The sequence below is a fragment of the Mytilus galloprovincialis genome, chromosome 8 (genome assembly GCF_965363235.1).
Source record: "Mytilus galloprovincialis chromosome 8, xbMytGall1.hap1.1, whole genome shotgun sequence".
In the NCBI taxonomy this organism is placed as follows: Eukaryota; Metazoa; Mollusca; class Bivalvia; order Mytilida; family Mytilidae; genus Mytilus; species Mytilus galloprovincialis.
Window position 1 is genome coordinate 81,226,714 of NC_134845.1, and position 22,816 is coordinate 81,249,529.

The window sequence follows — 22,816 nt, forward strand, 5'->3', positions numbered from 1 at the left end:
ACTGAGATCACCCCCAGATTTTGGTGGGGTTCGTGTTGCTCAGTCTTCAGTTTTATATGTTGTTTTTTGTTTACTATTATTTGTCTCTCTGTCTTTTTAATTTTTAGCCATGACGTTGTCAGTTTATTCTAAATTTATGAGTTAAACTGTTCCTCTGCTATCTTTTGTACCTATTTGGTCATCTGATTAGTTAATATAAAAACAAGAAGGTTGTTGACATTTTTTTGTTCTCATAAACATCATAATTAATTTACATTTTAGTGACTAAACGGGATACATGTATCTATTTCTAAACAAAATATTAAATGCCTTGGTTCATTGTAAAAACGTTTTGTATTATTTCCTAATGGTATTGTCATACCATAATGACGAATTAACAGTTTATCTATTCTAAGCTAAAGTTCTAAATATTATTGAAATTAAGCTTTAAAGAATTTTATAACAAATTTTAAAGTATTCTACTTTAATGTAGTACAGAACTTAACGTAGGACTACATGTACATTTATGTATTTTCCTATTTGAATCTATTTTCTTATTGTTAGCATTATTTCAAATTATTGACAAGCATTGGACCACATTAATTTCAAAAGCTGGAAATATAGTAAAATTTGTTAGCCTAGGAGATCTGGTTTATCATAATAACAACAGATCTAAATAAGGTATTTGATATTTTATCAGTACTTGAATACATGAATACATGCAGTTGTCTTTTTTATCATTTAAACTAGGTTTTAATTCAAACTAGATTACTGAAGTAATCGAAATGTAATCGGAAAGTAATCGATGATTACATTATAATTGTTGTTGCATTCGATTGATTACATTATAATTGTTGCTGCATTCGATTGATTACATTGTAATTGTTGCTGCATTCGATTGAATAACGATTACGTGTAATCGAAAATGTTGTCGAGTTCAGATTACTGTCGATTACTTGAAAAAATGTAATCAATTGCAATCGATTAAGATGACCCCATCCCTGGTTCGGGTAAAATTGTTGTGCCTGTTTACTGTATATACTAAAAAGTTTAGTTTTATAATCAGGATATTTGATATGAGTCATTTAACATTGAGATTTTACTGATGAAGGATTTCTGTTATATAGAATAGTTATAGTTACATTTGTTCATTTTTTTTTTTTTTATGTGATGTTGAACCCCTTTAGACTTTTTATATATTATATTTTGTAGTGTACTGTATCATATTTGTATGATCCATTGCCCTGTAAGATTTATTGTTGGCTATTATTCAGTCATTGATTATTATATATATACTCATATATCATATTTATATGTATATATCAATTTGTCCATCATACAAATGAGAGATTATACAAACATGACAAAGTTATCATCAACTTCTCTAAGATATGCTCAAATACTAACTGAAAAGTTCGTTTAAATGAGACTAAATTCACAATAATGTCATGTGAATTTCATGTGAAAGCACAATTGATGATATTATCACGTGAATCAACATTTCATGTGATATTCAAGCTAATGTTCAACTAATGGACTCAATTAACGTAAAACTTACAGGATTTTTCCACGTGCAATTCTCTTGAACCAAATAAGCCATTTATAAATAACGAACAAAACACATTACATAAAATAGAAAACTATGCAGATCCTGATCCACATTTGTAACTGATGCATATAACACCCGTCATGTTGTTCGTGCTTTTGGTGCTCCTTTCATTTATGATCACGGTTACAAATGTTCTACCCTCTACACTACACTTTCACACAATCTTATGAAGTAATAGTTTTCATATTTTATTGAATGGTCTGTTGAAAAATGTTTTCGCTGTAACTCGTTTAAAGACTTATCTGTAAAAAAAAGGGAAAGTCTGCTTGAAACACTTACTGGAAATGTGAAGATATAATTGAAGCTTTAAATTTTCTCCTGGACATCATATATGTACATTCCGGCGATAAAGTGGGTCGATAAGTATTAGGTATTCCTTTGGGCACTTACTGCGCCTCATTTAGTAGCAGATTAATTCCTGTATTGCTATGAATCTCAGCTTATGACCAAACTCAGTAAAGACACGTCATTGTTACATTTGCCCGTGTGTATTGGTGTCATAGATTTTAACGAAAGTAATCAATACAAATTGAAATCAAATTGAAAATAAAGCAGCTTCTTTTGATATCGTAGGCGTCGATCCGTTTTAGAATTAAAAACTGATTTCGGACAAACGTTTAGAATAATAGCGGCACGTCATACACGAAGATTTTCTTTCCCTAACCACTTGATCTAAAACGAATAAATATATTATTCGTTAGCTAGAATTTGATTGAAGAGACAGTTTGGTTATTTGAAGAAAACTAAATCAAATAATATCCTTTGACACAATAACCAACAATTCGGCGAGTGATTGTCTCAAATATATATATATATATATGTTCTCTAACGACATTTTACTTTGTGTTGCTTTAAATCGGAAGATAACATACATGTGGCCTATACTGTAAAATAATTGTAGTGTATACTGTTGTTCTATGGTACCATTTTGGATAGGCATGGCGGGTAATACAAGCATATCGAGAGTCAATATCTCTTTAGAATGACTCTGTGCGATTCCTAACTGCTTTCGTACCTCAAACAATGGGGTACATCCTGTGAAATCTGTCAAATTTCTACCTTTTTTAGATCTTGTAATTTTAATGAGATTAACATTAAAAAATATATTTTTAGAAAGACAATTTCTACAAATTATGACAGTCGCCCAGCAGAGGTTATACATGAAGTTACAGGTCAGGAATTGTCAATAATGAAATAAAAGTTGGTGCAGGCATATTAGCTTAATAATTAGCTATGTAAGTTGGTTTGATTGATATCCTATTCTTGTTTTTCAGAGATTGCGAAATAAAATCTGCCTACTAGACGTACAAAAACAAGTCAGCCAGATGGGGAACACAGTAAGTATTTGGTGAAATAACAAGTCCACTTATAAACATTATTTTTGTCTTTTCCATTTTATTATTAAAACTCCACAAATCCTTCTATTTGCCAAAATTGGCATTGTAATGAGATGTACGTCATTTTAGGTAAGGTATTTATATACACGATATATTTGGTTTGCAGTTTGATCAGAAGAAACACCCACAAAGCTAGATAATACAATTAACTATCTAATTACTACTACAATTAAATATTGATTAGTATTATAATGTTCACTGTTATTAATATAAGTTAGATATGTCATACTAATCTTATCTTGAATTTCATCCAAATTCTTTCTAAATTTTCGGAATCCATTTTAGAAATTTAAAAGTGACGTCACTTTGGGCGTTGCATTGACTATGGCTAACAGGGCTGTGATTTTGTAATGTATTCGTTTTTATTCTATAGCTAGTCACCACTTCAGTTTAATCATGTTTATCTATTAGATAGACATTTTATAAAAATTACTGTTTGCTAAACTTTGTATCATTCTTGATGATGTTTTTGTCCCAGGCGGATAACCCAGGCCCCACAACTTTTTGAACTTTTGGTCCTCGGCGATCTTCAACTTTGTAGTTGTTATGGCTTTCAAACTTTTTACATATGTTACACTCCCAAACGTGTCTATTCTCCCGAAACGTGTCCATTATATCCAATATTCCCCAAATGTGTCTGATTTTATAACCCCTAAACGTGTCCGATAATTGTTATTCGCCAAAACGTGACCACTATTTAACGCCAGGACGTTTCACGTCTTTTAGCGCTAATACATGAATAAAATCAATAACGTTTACGGCAATTCTATAATGGGAGACACAGTTGATGAAGTGGTAACTTATTAGTATTAGTTGGTTCAATGCCGGTTGTTATTGCAAATTTAATCTGTAACATATAAATCAACTTTTGACAGAAATTGCTTATAGTCCAGTTGCAAGTATTATGCTCGTTTAAAGCGCACACATATGTACAAACAATTCTAATTCAGTTGAATTAATCGTTTACTATGTAAATATTTTGTACAAATAAACTCCGATGATGCCTTTTATATTACAGCTAATTTCCTAATGCATGTAGAACAAAACTTTAGTAAGCTTGCTTGCTTGGTTTTTATATTGTACAATCCATAGGATAACACCCAATTAAATTCAAATAAAATATATTCAGGTTTAATTATGCCTATATATATAAACAATAATAGTGCATTGACTTGACATATCAACGATATAAGGATGAGGCTTAGAAACGGGGAAATGCGGGGCTGTGCCGAGCATTTTCCCCGTTTCGGGCCGAATCCTTATATCGTTGATATGTCAAGTCAATGCACTATTATTGTCTTTATACTGCAATCTAAAAAAACATTTTCAATTGTTGTTTATTGTGTTAATGTTATTTATTTGATTTAAATATTGGAAAAAATCCCCCTTTAAAAAGGCCTCATATCACACAGACGATGAAATATAAAACACGATGAAATGTACATCATTACCGCAAATCAATGATGAACGAATTCGTTGCAGACTAAAATATCAACAATAAACATAAAACATAATGATTTATAGGTTGCAAACAAAAAAATATTAATAAGTGAAATATGTTTTCCCAAAAATTGCAAAAGAAACAAGTTTGAGTCGTGAAACGCATCGTTGTTTACATTGGAAACAAGAACAGGTTGAAGAGGTCGTATGAATGATTAAATATAATTTCGACAATTTCTATTTAAATATTCATGAGGAAAAGTGATATCAGGTCAGTGACCGTATATGGCATAGAAATATACACATTTTGACTGCTCAAATAGAACGAGTGCAGTATAAATTGTTTAAAGATGTCAATCTTATTTATAAAGCTTGTATTAACAATTACACAAACAGAGCAAGCAAGCCAAACAAAGTTTTACTTTGCAAGCATTTGGAAATCAACCGTAATCCGCGAATACTACACGGCAGGCTTTTAAAAGAATTGACTTCCTTTTTTTTCAACAGTTCTGATATTTTAAATGATATTCAAATCATAAACTGGTTATCGGGTATTTTAATAAATTTTAGGTTTCCAGCATCACTACTAAAGTGAAGACATACAAACAAGAGTCATAAGTCCAGTGCCAAATATTTCATGCATTATTTGAAAGATATCATATTAACAATAAATACTATACATAAGTTTTTTTATCATACCGGGGATTTATGATTGGGCCTAAATTTGTTTACGATTATTCGGGATTAACGTTAGTTAAACTTAAAAATCTAAAGAGCTAGTAGAGACCGATTTTTTTATAACTTCACCAAGAAACTATTTGATTCTCTCAAAAAATTGAAAAAAAACTCTTAAAATTATAAACTGGTAGTAAGGTTTTTTATTATGAACTTTTGGTTTCGAACATCACTTAAATACACGCAAACAAGAGACATTACGTCAAGTGGTAAATATTTCATGCATGGACAGGACGACCACATACTTTGGATAAGTTGTTTAATGAGATGCGGAAGATTATTTGCCAGAACTCTTGGATTGTACCTTAATGTGTACAGTTATTAGGAATTTACACTTTACGGTTATTAAGAATATACACTTATCGTAACTCGGAACTAAATGATATTTTTTTGCGCGGAAAAGGAAAGTTTTATTTTTACGGAATATCAGTGTAACAATCTTGTATTTCCCTTTATATCATAGGACAAGTTTGGAGGATGGGGCACGTTTGGGTGTTTATTAAAAAATGGACACGTTTAGGCGTTTGGATAATACAAATGACGCGCTTTGACGTCCTTTTTAGCTCACATGGCCCACAGGGCCAAGTGAGCTTTTCTCATCACTTGGCGTCCAGCGTCCGTCGTCCGTCGTCGTCCGTCGTCCGTCGTCGTTAACTTTTACAAAATTCTTTTCCTCTGACACTACTAGGCCAAATTTAACCATACTTGGCCACAATCATCATTGGGGTATCTTGTTTAAAAATTGTGTCCGGTGACCCGCCAAACCAACCAAGATGGCCGCTATGGCTAAACATAGAACATAGGTAACATGTATATTTTGGCTTGTAACTCTGAAACCAAAGTATTTAGAGCACGTCTGACGGGGTTGAATTGTTTACTATGTCAAGATCTATCTGCCCTGAAATTTTAAGATGAATCGGACAATGGGTTGTTGGGTTGCTGCCCCTGAATTGGCAATTTTAAGGAAATTTTGTCCGTTTTCGGTTATTATCTTGAAAATTATTATAGAAAGAGATAAACTGTAAACAGCAATCATGTTCAACAAAGTAAGATCTACAAATAAGACGACATGATCAAAATGGTCAGTTGACCCCTTAAGGAGTTATTGCCCTTAATAGTCATTTTTTACCAATTTTTCGTAAATTTTGGTAATCTTTTACAAAAATCTTCTCCTCTGAAACAACTGGACCAAATTTAACCAAACTTAGCCACAATCATTATTAGGGTAACTAGTTTAAAAAATGTGTGCGGTGACCAGGCCAACCAACCAAGATGGCCGCCATAGCTAGAAATAAAACATAGGGGTAAAATGTAACTTTGGCTTATAACTCTGAAACCAAAGCATTTAAAGCAAATCTTTCAGGATTAACTTGTTTATCTAGTAAATATCTATTTGCCCTGAAATTTTCAGATGAATTGGACAACTGGTTGTTGAGTTGAAGCCCCCGAATTGGTAATTTTTATAGAAATTTAGCCGTTTTTGGTTATTATCTTGAATACTATTATAGATAGAGATAAACTGTCAACAGCAATAATGTTCAGCAAATTAAGATCTACAAATAAGTCAACATGACCAAAATGGTCAGTTGATCCCTTAAGGAGTTATTGCCCTTTATAGTCAATTTTTAACTATTTCCATTAATTTGGTAAATTTTGGTAAGATTTTACAAAATATTTTCCCCTGTACCTAAAGGGCCAAGTTCATTACAGATAAAACATTTGTTAGTAGCAAGAATGATCAGTAAAGTATGATCTACAAACACATCACCATCACCAAAACACAATTTTGTCATGAATCCATCTGTTTCCTTTGTTTAATATGCACATAGACCAAGGTGACCGACACAGGCACTTAAGAGCCTCTAGTAACAACTAGACATGTTTTGCAATTCATTGACGTCGATGTGGACACGTTTGGGAGTATCGGACACGTTTGGGGGGAAGGACACGTTTCTGAGTGTTACACATATGAGCATAGTTCTGTGCGGACATAGCGTGCGTCAAGCGTATAAAAATATTTCTTAACCTGTTACCTTTGACGGCTATTATTCGTTTGTTTCTCTGTCCTATATTTTCTCCCATTTATATGTTTATTTATTGTAACCCTGTCGTGTAATGTTGTCATTTTAATATTATAATTAACACTGCCAATAAAGGGGGAGGTTTGGCGTGTGGACCCACATTTTTTTCATAAATTCCCTGTACTAAGTCAGGAAAATGGCCATTGTTACAATAAAGTTCGTTTCTGTGTGTGTTACATTTCGGTGTTGTGTCTCTGTTGTGTCGTAGTTCTCTTATATTTGATACGTTTCCCTCAATTTTAGTTTGTCACCCGGATTTGTTTTTTTTCTCTGTTGGTTTATGAATTTTGAACAGCAGTATACTACTGTTGCCTTTATTTATACATCCCAACAACAAAACATTTCTTTCCATTTGAAACTCATCAAATTTAGTTTGATTTAAGATTCCTTATTGGCGCTGAATGAACCAATTTGAAAAAAAGGGCAAAAAAAAAAAGAGAAACAAACAACCAGAAACTAAACTTTCTTGCAATCTTTGAATTTTTCTTGCTGAAACAGTATTAGACACATGTGATAAAAATTAACTAACACTTCCAAACTAAAAGACAAATGAAAGAGTTGGTGTTGCTTTTTTTCATAAAAAAGAATGGCCAACGAAGATACAAGTATCTTGTCTTAGGAAGGGAGAAATCCTACTTTGTAAAGGATCACTCTGATTCAAACAAAAAATTCTCTGAAACTGGTATTATCAAGACGCTTGATTTCTTGATTGACAACACATTTGATACGTTCGGGGGACGTATTTTTCAATCGACTATCGGCATTCCAATGGAAACGAGTTGTCCCCCTATTCTTGCCGACTTGTTTCTTTATTATTATAAGGCTGACTTCATACAGAAACTATTTAGGTAGAAAGATAAGAAGTTAGCAATATCCTTTAACTCTACTTTCCGCTATAAAGATGATGTTCTTTCACTAAATAATTCAAAATTTGGTGACTATGTCGAATGCATCTATCCCACTGAACTAGAGATTAAGGATAAAACAGATACAGTTAAGTCGGCCTCATATCTTGACTTACATATAGAAATTGACAATGAGGGTCGATTGAAAACAAAACTTTACGACAAAAAAATGATTTCAGCTTTCCAATTTTGAACTTTCCACTTCTAAGTAGCAAAATTCCAGCAGCACCTGCATTCGGTGTATATATCTCCCAATTGATACGATATTCCCGTGCTTGCATTTTCTATCATAACTTTCTTGATAGAGGATTGTTGCTCACAAGGAAGCTATCAAATCAAGAGTTCCAAATGGTGAAGTTGAAATCATCTCTTGGTAAATTTTATGGACGCCATCACGAGTTGGTTGACCGTTATGGAATAACCTTTTCCAAAATGATATCGGATATGTTTCTTACGTCGTAACTACAATATCCTTCCCTTTCATGAATGTGACCTACCGAATAAGACTATTCACCGGAGTTGTTATCTCATAAACAACACGACGGGTGTCACAATAGGACAGGATCTGCTTACCCTTCCGGAGCACCTAAGATCACCCTAGTTTTTGGTGGGTTTCGTGTTATTTATTCTTTAGTTTTCTATGTTGTGTCATTTGTACTATTGTTTGTCTGTTTGTCCTTTTTTATATTTAGCCATGGCGTTTTCAGTTTATTTTCGATGTATGAGTTTGACTGTCCTTCTTGTATCTTTCGTCCCTCTTTTTTAATATCGATCAAGTCATAATCACATTAGATATAAAAACTGATTTTGTTAAGTAAATGTTGCTTCTAACGATTCTATCTTCTTGTCCATTTATTCTCTTCGTGCAGGAGTAAAGAAACGTACAGAGCATTTTTCTATATTTAATTAGTATCTTAAATCTGTCGCAGGACACTCGTGATACAGTCGCACGATTGTTTCACGAATATCAAATTTCGTACGATGATAGCACAACTTTGATTGTCTGACGTACGACAGAGGTTCGTATTTTCGTCTTACAGGATATTTACGTTTTGTTTAGAAAAATACAATTCGTCAGGAATGAATGTTTGGAAAAACATACCGTCTACCGTTTAAAGAGGATGGCTATTCCACAAGAACGATTATGTTCGGCCCTGTTGAATAGGCGCCTTGCCAGACTCCAACAATAGCAAAATATAGTTCTGTTAGCGTTGATTCGAACCCGTGAACAGTATAGGAACGCCCGACGTTGGTTGGTTAAGCCATGGATCGAACGGCGACTGATGTTTGGGCAGTATAGTACACTGATGCAAGAGTTTGAACGAGAATTTACTGGTGATTTCGCGGGATTCATGCGGATTGAGCCTGGCATGTTTCAAGAGCTTTTGCTGATAGTTATCAAAGGTACCAGGATTATAATTCAATACGCCAGACGCGCGTTTCGTCTACATAAGACTCATCAGTGACGCTCAGATCAAAACAGTTAAAATGCCAAACAAATACAAAGTTGAAGAGCATTGAGGACCCAAATATTCCTAAAAGTTGTGCCAAATACGGCTAAGGTAATCTACTCCTGGAAGTCGCCACTCTCATCGCAGTTGCACCACAGCCGTACGGCAGTGGCACGACAGTAAAACGATAGTCAAACGCATATCCCAATACATAAAAACCTGAAAAAAGCCCCAAACAACTCACGATTGTCATACGATTGTCGCACAACCGACTTGCGACAAGCACACGACAGTACAATAACATATTTTTTTATCTGTCTTGTTCCCAGCGCGGAACCATCGTGGACATGTCGTAGCTGATGTGACCACTTGAAATATTAATTTGACATTTTGCACGACAGTGCCACGACAACTATTTTATAGATCTTCTACTACTAAAAATCGTACGATCTGTTGTGACCGGGGCTGTAAATATTTGGTTCATGATATGGAACAGTTAATGCGATTTTAAGACCTTCCCTGCTCAAACGAATAATTTTCTTTGTAAGAGTTATCTCCGCGAACACTGTTTTTCTTGTATCTGTTCCTTCTTCGCAACCGTAAAAGATTACGACAAATTTATTTTGCCAAGTTTCTCGCTATATCTTTAAGATGTTTAATTCGGTTTTCACCGAAGCGGTCTGTAGACTCCAAATGAGAGTTATTTGCCCTTATGCATTTGATATAAGTGATAAGTGATATAAGAAAATTAGGTCAAGGTCAAAGGTCAAGGTCATATACTTAAATTTGATTTTGTCTTATTTTCTCTTTCTTTTCTCAAAAATTGTATTAGAAATCGACAATTTTTTTTCTAAATAGTTAGTTACGACATGTGATGCAGTGCTTTTTGTCCGCAATTCGATTTTTGTCCGCTTTTGCTTTTTGACCGATAATTTTGCTTTTTGTCCATTGCTTTTTGTCGTTTTGCTTTTTGTCCGATTATTTTGCTTTTTGTCCAACAATTTTGCTTGTTGGCCAGTGAAACTAATGGCGAATGGTCACTATGTCTAATGGCAAATGGTCCGTAAATCTGATGGCAAATGGTCACCACGTCTAATGGCGAATTGCCAGTGAATCTAATGGCAAATAGTCACTATGTCTAATGGCAATTGGTCACCAAGTCTTGTGGCAAATGGTCAGTGGACCTAATGGCAAATAATCAGTGGATCTAATGGCGAATGGTCACTATGTCTAATGGCAAATGGTCACTATGTCTAATGGCAAATGGCCCGTGAATCTGACGGCAAATAGTCACCATGTCTAATGGCGAATTGCCAGTGACTCTTATGGCAAATTGTCACTATGTCTAATGCCAATTGGTCACAAAGTCTTGTGACAAATGGTCAGTGGACCTAATGACAAATGGTCATTGGATCTAATGGCGAATGGTCACTATGTCAAATGGCAAATGGTCACTATGTCCAATGGCAAATGTCCCGTGAATCTGATGGCAAATGGTCACCATGTCTAATGGCGAATTGCCAGTGAATCTAATGGCAAATGGTCACTATGTCTAATGGCAAATGGCCAGTGAATCTAATTGCAAATGGTCACCATGGCAAATGGTCAGTGAATCTAATGGCAAATGGTCACCATGTCTAATGGCAATTGGTCAGTTAATCTAATGGCAAATGATCACTATGTCGGATGGAAAATTGTCAGTGAATCTAATGGCAAATGGCCACTATGTCTAATGGCAAATGGTCAGTGGACCTAATGGCAAATGGTCACTATGTCTTATGGCAATTGGTCACGAAGTCTTGTGGCAAATGGTCAGTGGATCTAATGGCAAATGGTCAGTGGATCTAATGGCGAATGGTCACTATGTCTAATGGCAAATGGTCACTATGTCAAATGGCAAATGGCCGTGAATCTGATGGCAAATGGTCACCATGTCTAATGGCGAATTGCCAGTGAATCTAATGACAAATGGTTACCGTGTCTACCTAGATTTACTGGTCATTTGCAATTAGACTTTGTAACCATATGCCATTAGATCTACTGACCATTTTCCATTAGACAAAGTGGCCACTTGCCACAAGACTTCGTGACCAATTGCCATTACACTTCGTCAAGTCTGTAGGGCGGAAAAAAGTAGAAGTTATTGTTATTTGTTTTCTTCACTGAAATACAATACTTTTAATACTAATCCGTAAATGGGATAAAATGTTCGGTATATTTTTTATTAATAGAGTATGCATGTACCATCAAAGAAAGATGAATGTATCCCGGGTTACTACTCCTGAAAAAGAAAAAGGAATAAAATCAAATCTTGAACTACAGGTCTCGGTTATCCAGACAGTAGAATTTTACATATGAATATGTGATACAAGTAGAAAATATTAATGAATTAACATTTTTTATGATCATAATCAATCATAACTGTGTGAATAAATGTGTATTTACAATAAGTAATATTTTAGTAACACAATTTACCTATCTTGTTTTAAGTAAGCAAGTATGAGAAATTGTTTAAACGATCGAGTTAGTTAAGTCATTAAAACAAGTAAGCTAAGTCTTTATAACAAGTAAGCTTAAGGTCTTTATAACTCCAAAACTGCTAATATTTCTTAAAGTTACCAATTCAGGGGCAGCAACCCGAAAACACGTTGAATGTGTCTGATATTTCGGGCAGAGAGATTTTGATTACCTGATGAACATTTTAACCCTTGTTAGATTGGCTCTAAAAGCTTTAGTTTCAGAGATATAAGCCCAAATCTACATTTAACATCCATATGTTCAATTTTTAGACATGGCGGTCATCTTCATTATTGGGCGAGTCAAGGGGTACTATTTTTTTTAACACAAGGATGGTTTGGCCCATATCTGATTTAATTTTGCCAGTAGTTTAATTTTTTTCAAAGTGATGAGAAGAGTGAGCTAAAAAAGCAAAACTGACAAAAGTGTCGGACACAAAACAAAATTATCGGACAAAAAGCAAAACGGACAAAAAGCAACGGACAAAAAGCAAAAGTGTCGGACAAAAAGCAACATAATCGGACAAAAAGCAAAACGGACAAAAAGCAACAGACAAAAAGCAAAACTGTCGGACAAAAAGCAAAATTATCGGACAAAAAACAGTAGCGGACAAAAAGCGAATTGCGGACAAAAAGCACCGTATCAACATGTCATAGCACATACGTTGTGATTGAAAGGGTGCACCATCAACAAGTTGGAATTTTCTCCCCTGTCCTTACATTTAACATTATCTGTGTGGTGATATAACTCATTAATCATAATATTAAAAGACGTAGGGTCTTTTGATTTGAGTTCCTTGGTTCATAACATTGCAATAGAGCTCATGGTAGATAGTTTATTCTCATAAAACCATGCAAGTACAAAGGTTACAGAGGAGTTAAAAAAATAATATACATAATAACAAACATAAAAATGCATTGACCTTTGCTTTCTCCTCATAAATATACATGATAACGTCATTAAACTTTTTTGCATTATCATTTGACGTTGGAAATCCAATCGAAAGTGACCTTGTGTAAACTGGAAGTAGCTATTTTTCTAAATATTCAATGTTAAAGTTCATTGAACTATATATTTTTGAAATCATTGTCAAGTGAACTATCAAATTGTATCGGAAGTCTAGTTTTCAAACCGGAAGTAACAAATTATCTTCCTTATTTTTGGTTGTGTATAGAAACAATATATTTTTGGAATAAGGGTGCAATAAGCCATCATTTGATGCTTGAAATTATACTTTAAACCGAATTTTAATATTTAAATATTTTTATTTCAAAATAGATCTTAACTGTTGGAAAGACCTTTAATTGTTCTCTAAACAATTCCTTTTTAATTATTATTATTTCTGTGAAAAGACCTATTGGTTTTCTTCTGATTTTTTTAAATTTTTTCTTCTTTCGCCAAATACGGTGCTTTGTTGTTAAAAAAAGATGTCGCATAATTTTTTGCATATAATATCGAAAAGTTCATGCTCTTTTAAAACTTACCCTGTTTCACCGAACACTTTTTATTGTAAGAGTTATCTCCCTAAACACTGTTTTTTCTTATGTATACATCTCCTGTGTGACCGTTAAACATTACGACAAAATTATTTCACCAATTTGCTGATTATATTTTTAGGATCTTAAAAATGATTTTGAGCAAACCGGTCCAGAAACTCAATATTAGATTTGAGTTCCTTGGTTCATGACCTTGCAATTGAGCTCATGGTCAGTGGTAAATTTGATGTTCTAGATTTTGACCTTTGCCTTCACTTCATAGATATACATGATAACTTCATTAAACTTTTTTGCATTATCATTTGACGTTGGAAAGTTCATCGAAAGTAACCTTGTGTAAACTGGAAGTAGCTATTTTTCTAAATATTCAATGTTAAAGTTCATTGAACTATATATGTTTGCAATCAGTGTCAAGTGAACTATCAAACTGTATCGGAAGTATAGTTTTCAAACCGGAAGTATCAAATTATCTTTACCCAAGGGTATTAACAGCCCAGTAGTCACCACTTTTGTGCTGACCTGAATTATCGTTGAAATGGTTATATTCATAGATTTACTGTTCACAACATTTTGAATTTTTGAAAAACTAAGCCTTTTCTACCTCAGGCATAGATTACCTTAGCTGTATTTGGCAAAACTTTTACTAATTTTGGTCCGTAATGCTCTTGAACTTCGTACTTTATTTGGCCTTTTTAATTTTTTTGGATTCGAGCGTCACTGATGAGTCTTTTGTAGACGAAACGCGCGTCTGGCGTACATACAAAATTTAATCCTGGTATCTATGATGAGTTTATTTCCTTATTTTTGTGTGTGCATAGAAACAATATATTTTTGGAATAAGGGTACAATAAGCCATCATATGATGCTTGCAATTACATTTTAAACCGAATTTTAATATTTGAATATTTTTATTTCAAAAGTAGATCTTAACTGTTGGAAAGACCTTTAATTGTTCTCTTAACAATTGCATTTTAATTATTATTATTTCTGTGGAAAGACCTACTGGTTTTCTTCTGATTGTTTTTTTTTCTTCTTTCGCCAAATACGGTGCTTTGTTGTTAAAAAAAGATGTCGGTTAATTTTTTGTATATAATATCGAACAGTTTATGCTCTTTTCAAACTGACCCTGTTTAACCGAACACTTTTTATTGTATACATGATAAAGCCATGGGACTTTTCGAATTTTTGACCTTTTGAATTCAAGCCATTTAACCTTAGAAAAGCCAACTGGAAGTGACATTGTGTTAACCAGAAGTATAAAAAACGAGACATTTTTGGTATTAGTGTCAATTAAACGTTTGAATAATACAGGAATTTACATTATTCAAACCGGATGTAACAAAATATCTCCCTTATTAAAAAAAATATTGTATAGAAATCATATATTTTCTGGAATCAGCATACAATAAGCTATCAATTGACGCTGAAAATGACATTTTAAATCAAATTTTACCATTTTCAAATTAAATACAAGTTTTTTTCTATCTTGTGGAAACACCTTCAATTATTCTCTGAACAATTGGTTTTCAATTATTTTTTTTTCCGCCATTGCTTTTGTTACGGTGTTTTTTTGGTTTTGCAAAAAGTCCTTTTTTCATTTCTTTTTCATTTTAAGTCATGTTGTTATCAGTTTATTTTCGATTTATAATTTTACTGTCTCTCTGGTATCTTTTATCCCCGTTTAGAGTAATTGCAATTTTAAAACTGAACCTGTTTAGCCGAACCCTTTTTATTCTAAGATTATCTTCCCTAACACTGTTTTTCTTGCGTACGCATCTCCTTTGCAACCTTTAAAACAAAACTTTACGACAAAAGAGATGATTTCAGCTTTCAAATTCTGAACTTTCCATTTCTAAGTAGCAACATTCCAGCAGCACCTGCATACGGGGTATATATCTCTCAATTGATACGATATTCCCGTGCTTGCATTTCCTATCATGATTTTCTTGATAGAGCTTTGCTGCTCACAAGGAAGCTATTAAACCAAGAGTTCCAAATAGTGATGTTGAAATCATCCCTTCGTAAATTTTACGGACGCCATCACGAGTTCGTTGACCGTTATGGAATAACCGTTTCACAAATGATATCGGATATGTTCCTTACGTCGTAACTACAATCCCCTTCCCTTTCATGAATATGACCTACCGAATTAGACTATTTACTGGATTTGTAATCACATAAGCAACACGACGGGTGCCACATTTGGAGCAGGATCTACTTACCCTTCCGGAGCACCTGAGATCACCCTTAGTTTTTGGTTGGGTTCGTGTTGTTTATTCTTTAGTTTTCTATGTTGTGTCGTGTGTAATGTTGTTTTTCTGTTTGTCTTTTTCATTTTTAGCCATGGCGTTGTCAGTTTGTTTTAGATTTATGAGTTTGACTGTCCCTTTGGTATCTTTCGTCCCTCTTTTAAAGATTACGACAAAATTGTTTATCTCATTTGCTCCTTATATCCTCAGGATCTTAAACATTATTTAACCGAAGCGGTCCATAGACTCTATATTTGAGTTATTTACCCCTCTTTTTTATTTTAAGTAAAATGTAATTGTAACTTGTGAACCAAAGTGATAAAGACCGAGGGTCTTTTGAATTGAGGTCCTTAGTCCAAAAAAAAAAATAATAAGGTCAAGATCAAATGTCAAGGTCATGTTCTAAAATAAGATTTTTGTTTATTTTCAGTTCTTCAGTTCAGAAAAGATATTAGATATCAACAAATAATTTTAACTAAATTGTTAGTTGCGACATGTCGTCATACATACCTGTTGGTTGAAAGGGATCGTAAACATTAAATGTGTTTAGTTTTAGTCCCTTCAATATTGGGAATTATGCGTAAAGTAATATAACTCGTTAATAATATATAAAAACGATTTGGGGTCTTTCGATTTGATGTCCTTTGTGTATGACCTTGAAATTTAAGTCAAGGTCAAAAATTAATTTGACTTTCTAGATTTTTTACCTTTGCTTTCGTCTTTGTGCATTAATTTGCAAGCCATATGACCTAGACAATTGAACCGGAAGTGAGCCTGTGTAAACTGGAAGTTGCTTTTTTTAGTATTTTTTAATTTTTAGTATAAAGAACCATATATCTTTGGCATCAAGTAACAAATAATCTTCCTTTTTGGAAAAAGAAATGTAAAGAAAATATTTCTTTTTGGAATAAGTTCACAGTTCTATGTTATCCGACTCTTGAAATCACATTTAATACTCAATTTTAATATTTCATATAACGAAACAAGGATTTTTGGTGAAAAGACCTTCAATTGTTCAGAGAAAAATAGATTTTTAATTAGGTCTTTCCACTCCTGTGGAAAAACCTATTGGATTTCTTTTTGATATAACTTTTTGTTCCTTCCGCCACTTTTATCTGCCGAGTATAAATTTTGTTTCGCAAGATATCGCTTAGAATTTGGTGTATGATATCGAACAGTGTTTATACCTTTGAAATTAAACCTGCGTATCCAAATACTTATCTTTGTATGAGTTATCTCCCCGAACACTGTTTTCCTCCGTAACCATGAAAGAAAGCGATAAATCTATTTCACCAAATGCTTATTATATCCTCAGGATGATTTGTCCAATTTTGACCACAGCGATACGAAATTCCATACCCCTTCTGTATAGAAAATAAGGAATATATAAATGTATAGCATGAATGAAAAGTGACAGAGACTTTAGATATATTGAGTTGAGGTCTTTCATCCATTTACATAAATTGAGGCCAAGGTCAAAGGTAAAGGTCATATTCTAATTTTTGTCTTTCTTTGTTATCTGATTTCCTCTGTCACTTAAAGATATAGAAAAAAGTGCAAAATGTTTCTCTTGTTGTGATTAAGATATGATTCATTTTGTATCAAACAATCATATGACATCTTATAAGAGCTATTGTCCTTCAAATGGTTAAATTTAAGGTTAATGGATAATTACTCCTATTTGATACATGATAAAGCAACAGGGTCTTTTGCAAAATGTTGGGTGACATGCCACCTCCAAAAAAATCAACATGAAAAGACCTTAAGTGAATCGAAAGTAGTAATGTCTGCACTTATTTCATAAAAAAATACTTTTAAACCTTTCTTTTTTAAATATGCATACAAAAACCTATCATATACGATAGGAAGTGATCTTCACTAAACCGGAAGAAGCCAATATCTTTCTTATTACAGGCAAAAGTAAAAAAAACAGTTATTCAGAGAACAATTGTTTTTAAGCTCACCTAGCCCATAGGGCCGAGTGAGTTTTTCTAATCACTCGTCGTCCATCGTGCGTCGTCTGTCGTCCGTCGGTGTCAACTTTTACAAAAATCTTCTCTGAAACTGGTTGGGCAATTTCGACCAAGCTTGACCACAATTACATTGGGGTATCTAGTTTCAAAAATTTGTCCGGCGGCCCAGCCAATCAATCTAAATGACCGCCATGGCTACAAACAGAAAATAGGGTTAAAATGTAGATGTTAGCTTATATCTCTGAAACCAAAGCATTTAGAGCAAATCTGACAGTGGTAAAATTGTTTATCAAAAACGAATAAACAAGAACTGTCATATTCCTGACTTGGTACTGACATTTTCAAATGTAGAAAATGGTGGATTAAACCTGGTTTTATAGCGCTAAACCTTTCACTTTGATGACAGTCTCGTCAAATTCCGTTATATTAACAATGATGCGTGAATTGAACAGACATAATAAATAAAAAAAGTCAAAATATGGGTACAGCAGTGATCATCGTGTCACAATTTTAAAAGGAACAATTTAACAGAACACAAAAACATCTATCTACAAACATATTCATTGATATTATTTTAGATAGAAATAAACTGTAAACGGAAACAATGTTAAGCAAAGTAAGATCTACAAATACGTCAACATTACCAAAATGGTCAATTGACACCTTAAATAGTTTTTACCCTTTATAGTAATTTTTTGATAATTTTTCGTAAATTGTTGTAAGCTTTTACAAAAATCTTTTCTAAAGCTACTACGACAAATTAAACCAAACGTGTCCACAATCACTATTATGGTATTTAGTTTGAAGGTGTGTCCCCTTCAGCGAACCAAGATGGCTGACATGACTTTAAAAGAGGGACGAAAGAAACCAGAGGGAGAGTCAAACTCACAAATAAAAAAATAACTGACAACATCATGGTTTAAAATAAAAAGACAAACATACAAATAATATTATAGAAGACAAAACATAGAAAACTAAAGACTAAGCAACATGAACCGCACCAAAATCTTTGGGTGATTTCAGGTGTTCCGGATAAGTGAGCAGATCCTGCTCCACATGTGGTACCCGTTGTGTTGCTTATGTTATTACAAATCCGGTAAATAGTCTAGTTTGGTAGGTCACATTCATGAAAAGGCAAAGGGTATTGTAGTTACGACATAAGGAACCTATCCAATATCATCTGTGAAACGGTTATTCCATAACGGTCAGCCAACTCGTGATGGCGTCCTTAAAATTTACGAAAGGATGATTTCAACTTCAACATTTGGAACTCTTAGTTTAATAGCTTCATTTTGAGTAGCAATCCTCTATCAAGGAAATCATGATAGGAAATATCGTATCAATTGGGAGATACTCTGTATGCAGGCGCTGATGGAATGTTGTTACATATAGAAATTGAAAGTTCACAATTGGAAACCTGAAATTATCTCTTTTGTCAAAGAGTTTTGTTTTCAACCAACCCTATTTGTCAATTTAGTGTAAGGCAAGATATGAGGCAGACTTAGCTGTATCTGTAGTATTCTTTATCTCCAGTTCGATGGGATAGATTCGTTCAACATAGTCACCAAAATTTGTATTATTTAGTAAGAGAACATCATCTATACAGCGGAACGTAAAGTTAAAGGATATTGCTTATTCCTAAGAAGTTCCTGTATGAAGTCAGCCTCATAATAATTAAGAAACAAGTCGACAGGAAGATGAGCAAAATTGGTTCCCATTGAATTTCCGACATTCTGTTGACAAACACGTCCTGAAAACGTAACAAATATGTTGTCAAACGAATCAAGCATCTTAATAATATCAGTTTCAGAGAATTTTTAGTTTGAATCAGAGTGATTATTTACAAAGTAGGATTTATCCCTCCCCAAGACAAGATACTTGTATCTACGTTCGCCATTCTTTTTGATGAAACAAAGTAATACCAACTCTTTCAATTTGTCTTTTAGTTTGGAATAGCTTAAAATAGTACATAAGGTAAAATGCAGTTTTGGGCTCAAATCTCTGAAACCTAAGCATTTAGAGCAAATCTGACGATGATACTATTGTATCTGCCCTGAAATGTTAAGTCTATTCAGACAACCCGTTGATGGGTTGATGGGTTGCTGCCTCTGAATTGGTAATTTTTGGAAAGATTTGCAGCTTTTGGTTATGATCTTGAATATTATTATAAATAGAGATAAACTATAAACAACAATAATGTACAACAAAGTTAGACCTACAAATGAGTTAACATTGTCAACAGTCAAAACATTTTCCACTGTTACAACTAGGCCAAGTTCATTATAGCTAGGAATAATTGTAAGCAGGAAGAATGTTTAATAAAGTAAGTTCTACAAACATTTCACCATCCCCAAAACACAAAACACAATTCTGTCATGAATCCATCTGTGTCCTTTGTTTAATATGCTCATAGATCACAGGCTCTTTAAGCCTCTAGTTAATTATTATTAGGTCTTTCCACTTTTCTGTGGAAAGGCCTATCAGATTTCTTCTGAAAATTAGGTCTTTCCACTGTTCTGTGGAAAGACCTATAATTGTATTTGTTCTGATTACGATTTTTTTTCCGCCAAATTTTGTTTTTGCGTAATTTTTTTGTTTAGCAATATGTCGCTAAGATATTTCTTATATAGTATTATACATTTCATGCGCTTTTTTATTATCACCCAATCTAAGCCAAACAGCTTTCATTGTAAGAGTTATCTCCCTATTCACAGTTAGTCAAGTGTCTGCATCTCCTAATTCGTAATATATATATATGTATATATATCGACAAAATTCTTTTTCTAAATCGTTCGGTACATCTTCGTGAATTTTTGGCTACTTTGGATCGAAGCCATTCGATGAAATTTTATATGAGTTACCTACCTCCCCAGAATACATTTGTCGGTATCTTTTTTAACCCATAAACCGTTAACCGTATAGCCTTGGGATGCTTGTTTTTGAGGCCCCTAGGTCTTTACTCAGAAAATGAGGTCAAGTTCAAAGGTCAAAGTCAAGTTATCAATTGTGACTTTTCCTTGTTTTTGCATGTTCTCCATCACTTTTAAAGATATATATAAAAGAATAAGTGCAAACTATTTGTTTTATTCAAATGAAGATATGTTACATCTGTTCTGAAACAATTTAACGGTATCTTGTAGGAGTTAGTGCCCCTGAAATGTCTATAATAAGGCAAATCTGGAACTATTATACTGTTAATATAATAGTCCAGGGGGAAATTGATTATTTTAATTTAGGGTTTTCTCTCCATTTTTATTTAAAAATATGCATATAGTGATACACCTCATTGCAAAATATAATTAAGACCTGGAGCCTTCATTTAAGGTCTTTGGTGAATGACCTTGAAATTGAGCTCTAAGTCATAGATTAATGTGACGTTCTAGATTTTGACCTTTGCTTTTACCTCATATTTATAAATGATAAAGCCATGGGACTTTTTGCATTAAGTTGCAAACCATATGACCTTGAAAAAAGAACCGAAAGTGACCCTGTGTAAACCGAAAATAGCAATTTTTTTTTATACTTTTTGAATCCAAAATTATATAGAACCATATAGTTTTCGAATCAGTGTCATTCAAACCGTAAAATAATACTGGAAGTAACATTTTTTAAACCGGAAATAACAGTAATCTCCCTTATTTAAATAATATTGTATAGAAACCAGATATTATTGGAATCAACGTACTATAAGCTATCATTTGACGCTGTTAATGACATTTTACTATTTTCTTATTAAAAAACATGTTTTTTGTGTGGAAAGACCTTCAATTGGTCTCTGAACAATTGGTTTTTAATATTTGTTTTTCTTCTTCCGCCACATACGATATTTTTTTGTTTCGCAAGATATCGCTTTGATTTTTGGCATATGATATCGAACAGATATTGCAATAATGAAACTGACCCTGTTAGGCCGAATACTTTTTATTGTAAGAGTTATCTCCCCAAACACTGTTTTTCTAGTGTACGAATCTCCTTCGCAACCGTTTAAGATTACGACAAATTTATTTCACCAATTTTCTGATAACATCTTTAAGAACTAAAACATAATTTTGACCGACGCTATCCGGAAACTCGATATGAGAGTTATTTCCCCTTCTGTATGTAAAATTAGTAAAATGTAATTGTAATTGGTAAACCATAAGTGATAGAGATCTATGTTGTTTTGATTAGAGATCCTTGGTTCAAAATAAAGAAATTTTGGTCAAGGTCAAGATTTTGGTTTATTTTCAACTTTTTTCAAACACCATACAAGACATCGACATGTTTTAACTTTATTGTTAATTGATTATTAAAGACATAATTTGTTCACATGCAACACACTGCTCCTTTGAGGATTCACTGTCTTTACTAGGATTTAAATCTGTTAATTTGATACGACCGAAATCAAAGCGAACAAACAAAAGATCAGGAGGGTTATCTATTTTAGTTAAACATGAAATTAAATCAGGGGTAAAATTTCTTGAGCATTCAAATAACGATTACATATGGTTAAAGTTGAGTAGCTCTCTTTGTAATCTCACAAGATATATATTTGTGTTTCATTTATGACTCCCCTGAAAATTCATCTCACACCTATTCTTTAAATGATGATATATTTGACCTTCTAGAAAAAGATATAACAAGGAACTCAACATTAATGTTTTCGCAGGAGACTTGAATGCCAGAACTGGGACTGGGGAACTAAATCTATAGATAATGATTCTCAAGATAATCTTATCCTATTATATGATAATTCTAACCCTGATTATGATATATCAGTCCGTCATAGTAAAGATGTACATTTATCTACCCGTGGAAAATTATTAAATGATATATGTGTACAGGCGGGGCTTCTATTCTTAATGGAAGAACTAGAGGGGATTTGACAATTAACTTATCATAATCATCGAGGGAGCAGTGTAGTTGACTACTTCATAGTATCAGAGGAACTATTAGATATTTTTTAACTTTTTCAAGTTCATGACTTTTTAGCTGATCTTTCAGA

At 33.3% G+C, this 22,816-nt stretch overlaps 1 long non-coding RNA gene across 1 annotated transcript in view; it reads left to right on the forward strand.

Annotated features, from left to right (window-relative positions):
• Positions 1 to 22,816, forward strand: part of LOC143043568 (uncharacterized) — a 52,703-nt gene that overhangs the window by 14,192 nt on the left and 15,695 nt on the right. The window contains exon 2 of the long non-coding RNA XR_012968473.1: positions 2,863 to 2,925. This is a non-coding gene — a long non-coding RNA (uncharacterized LOC143043568). The remainder of the gene's footprint in view (positions 1 to 2,862; positions 2,926 to 22,816) is intronic.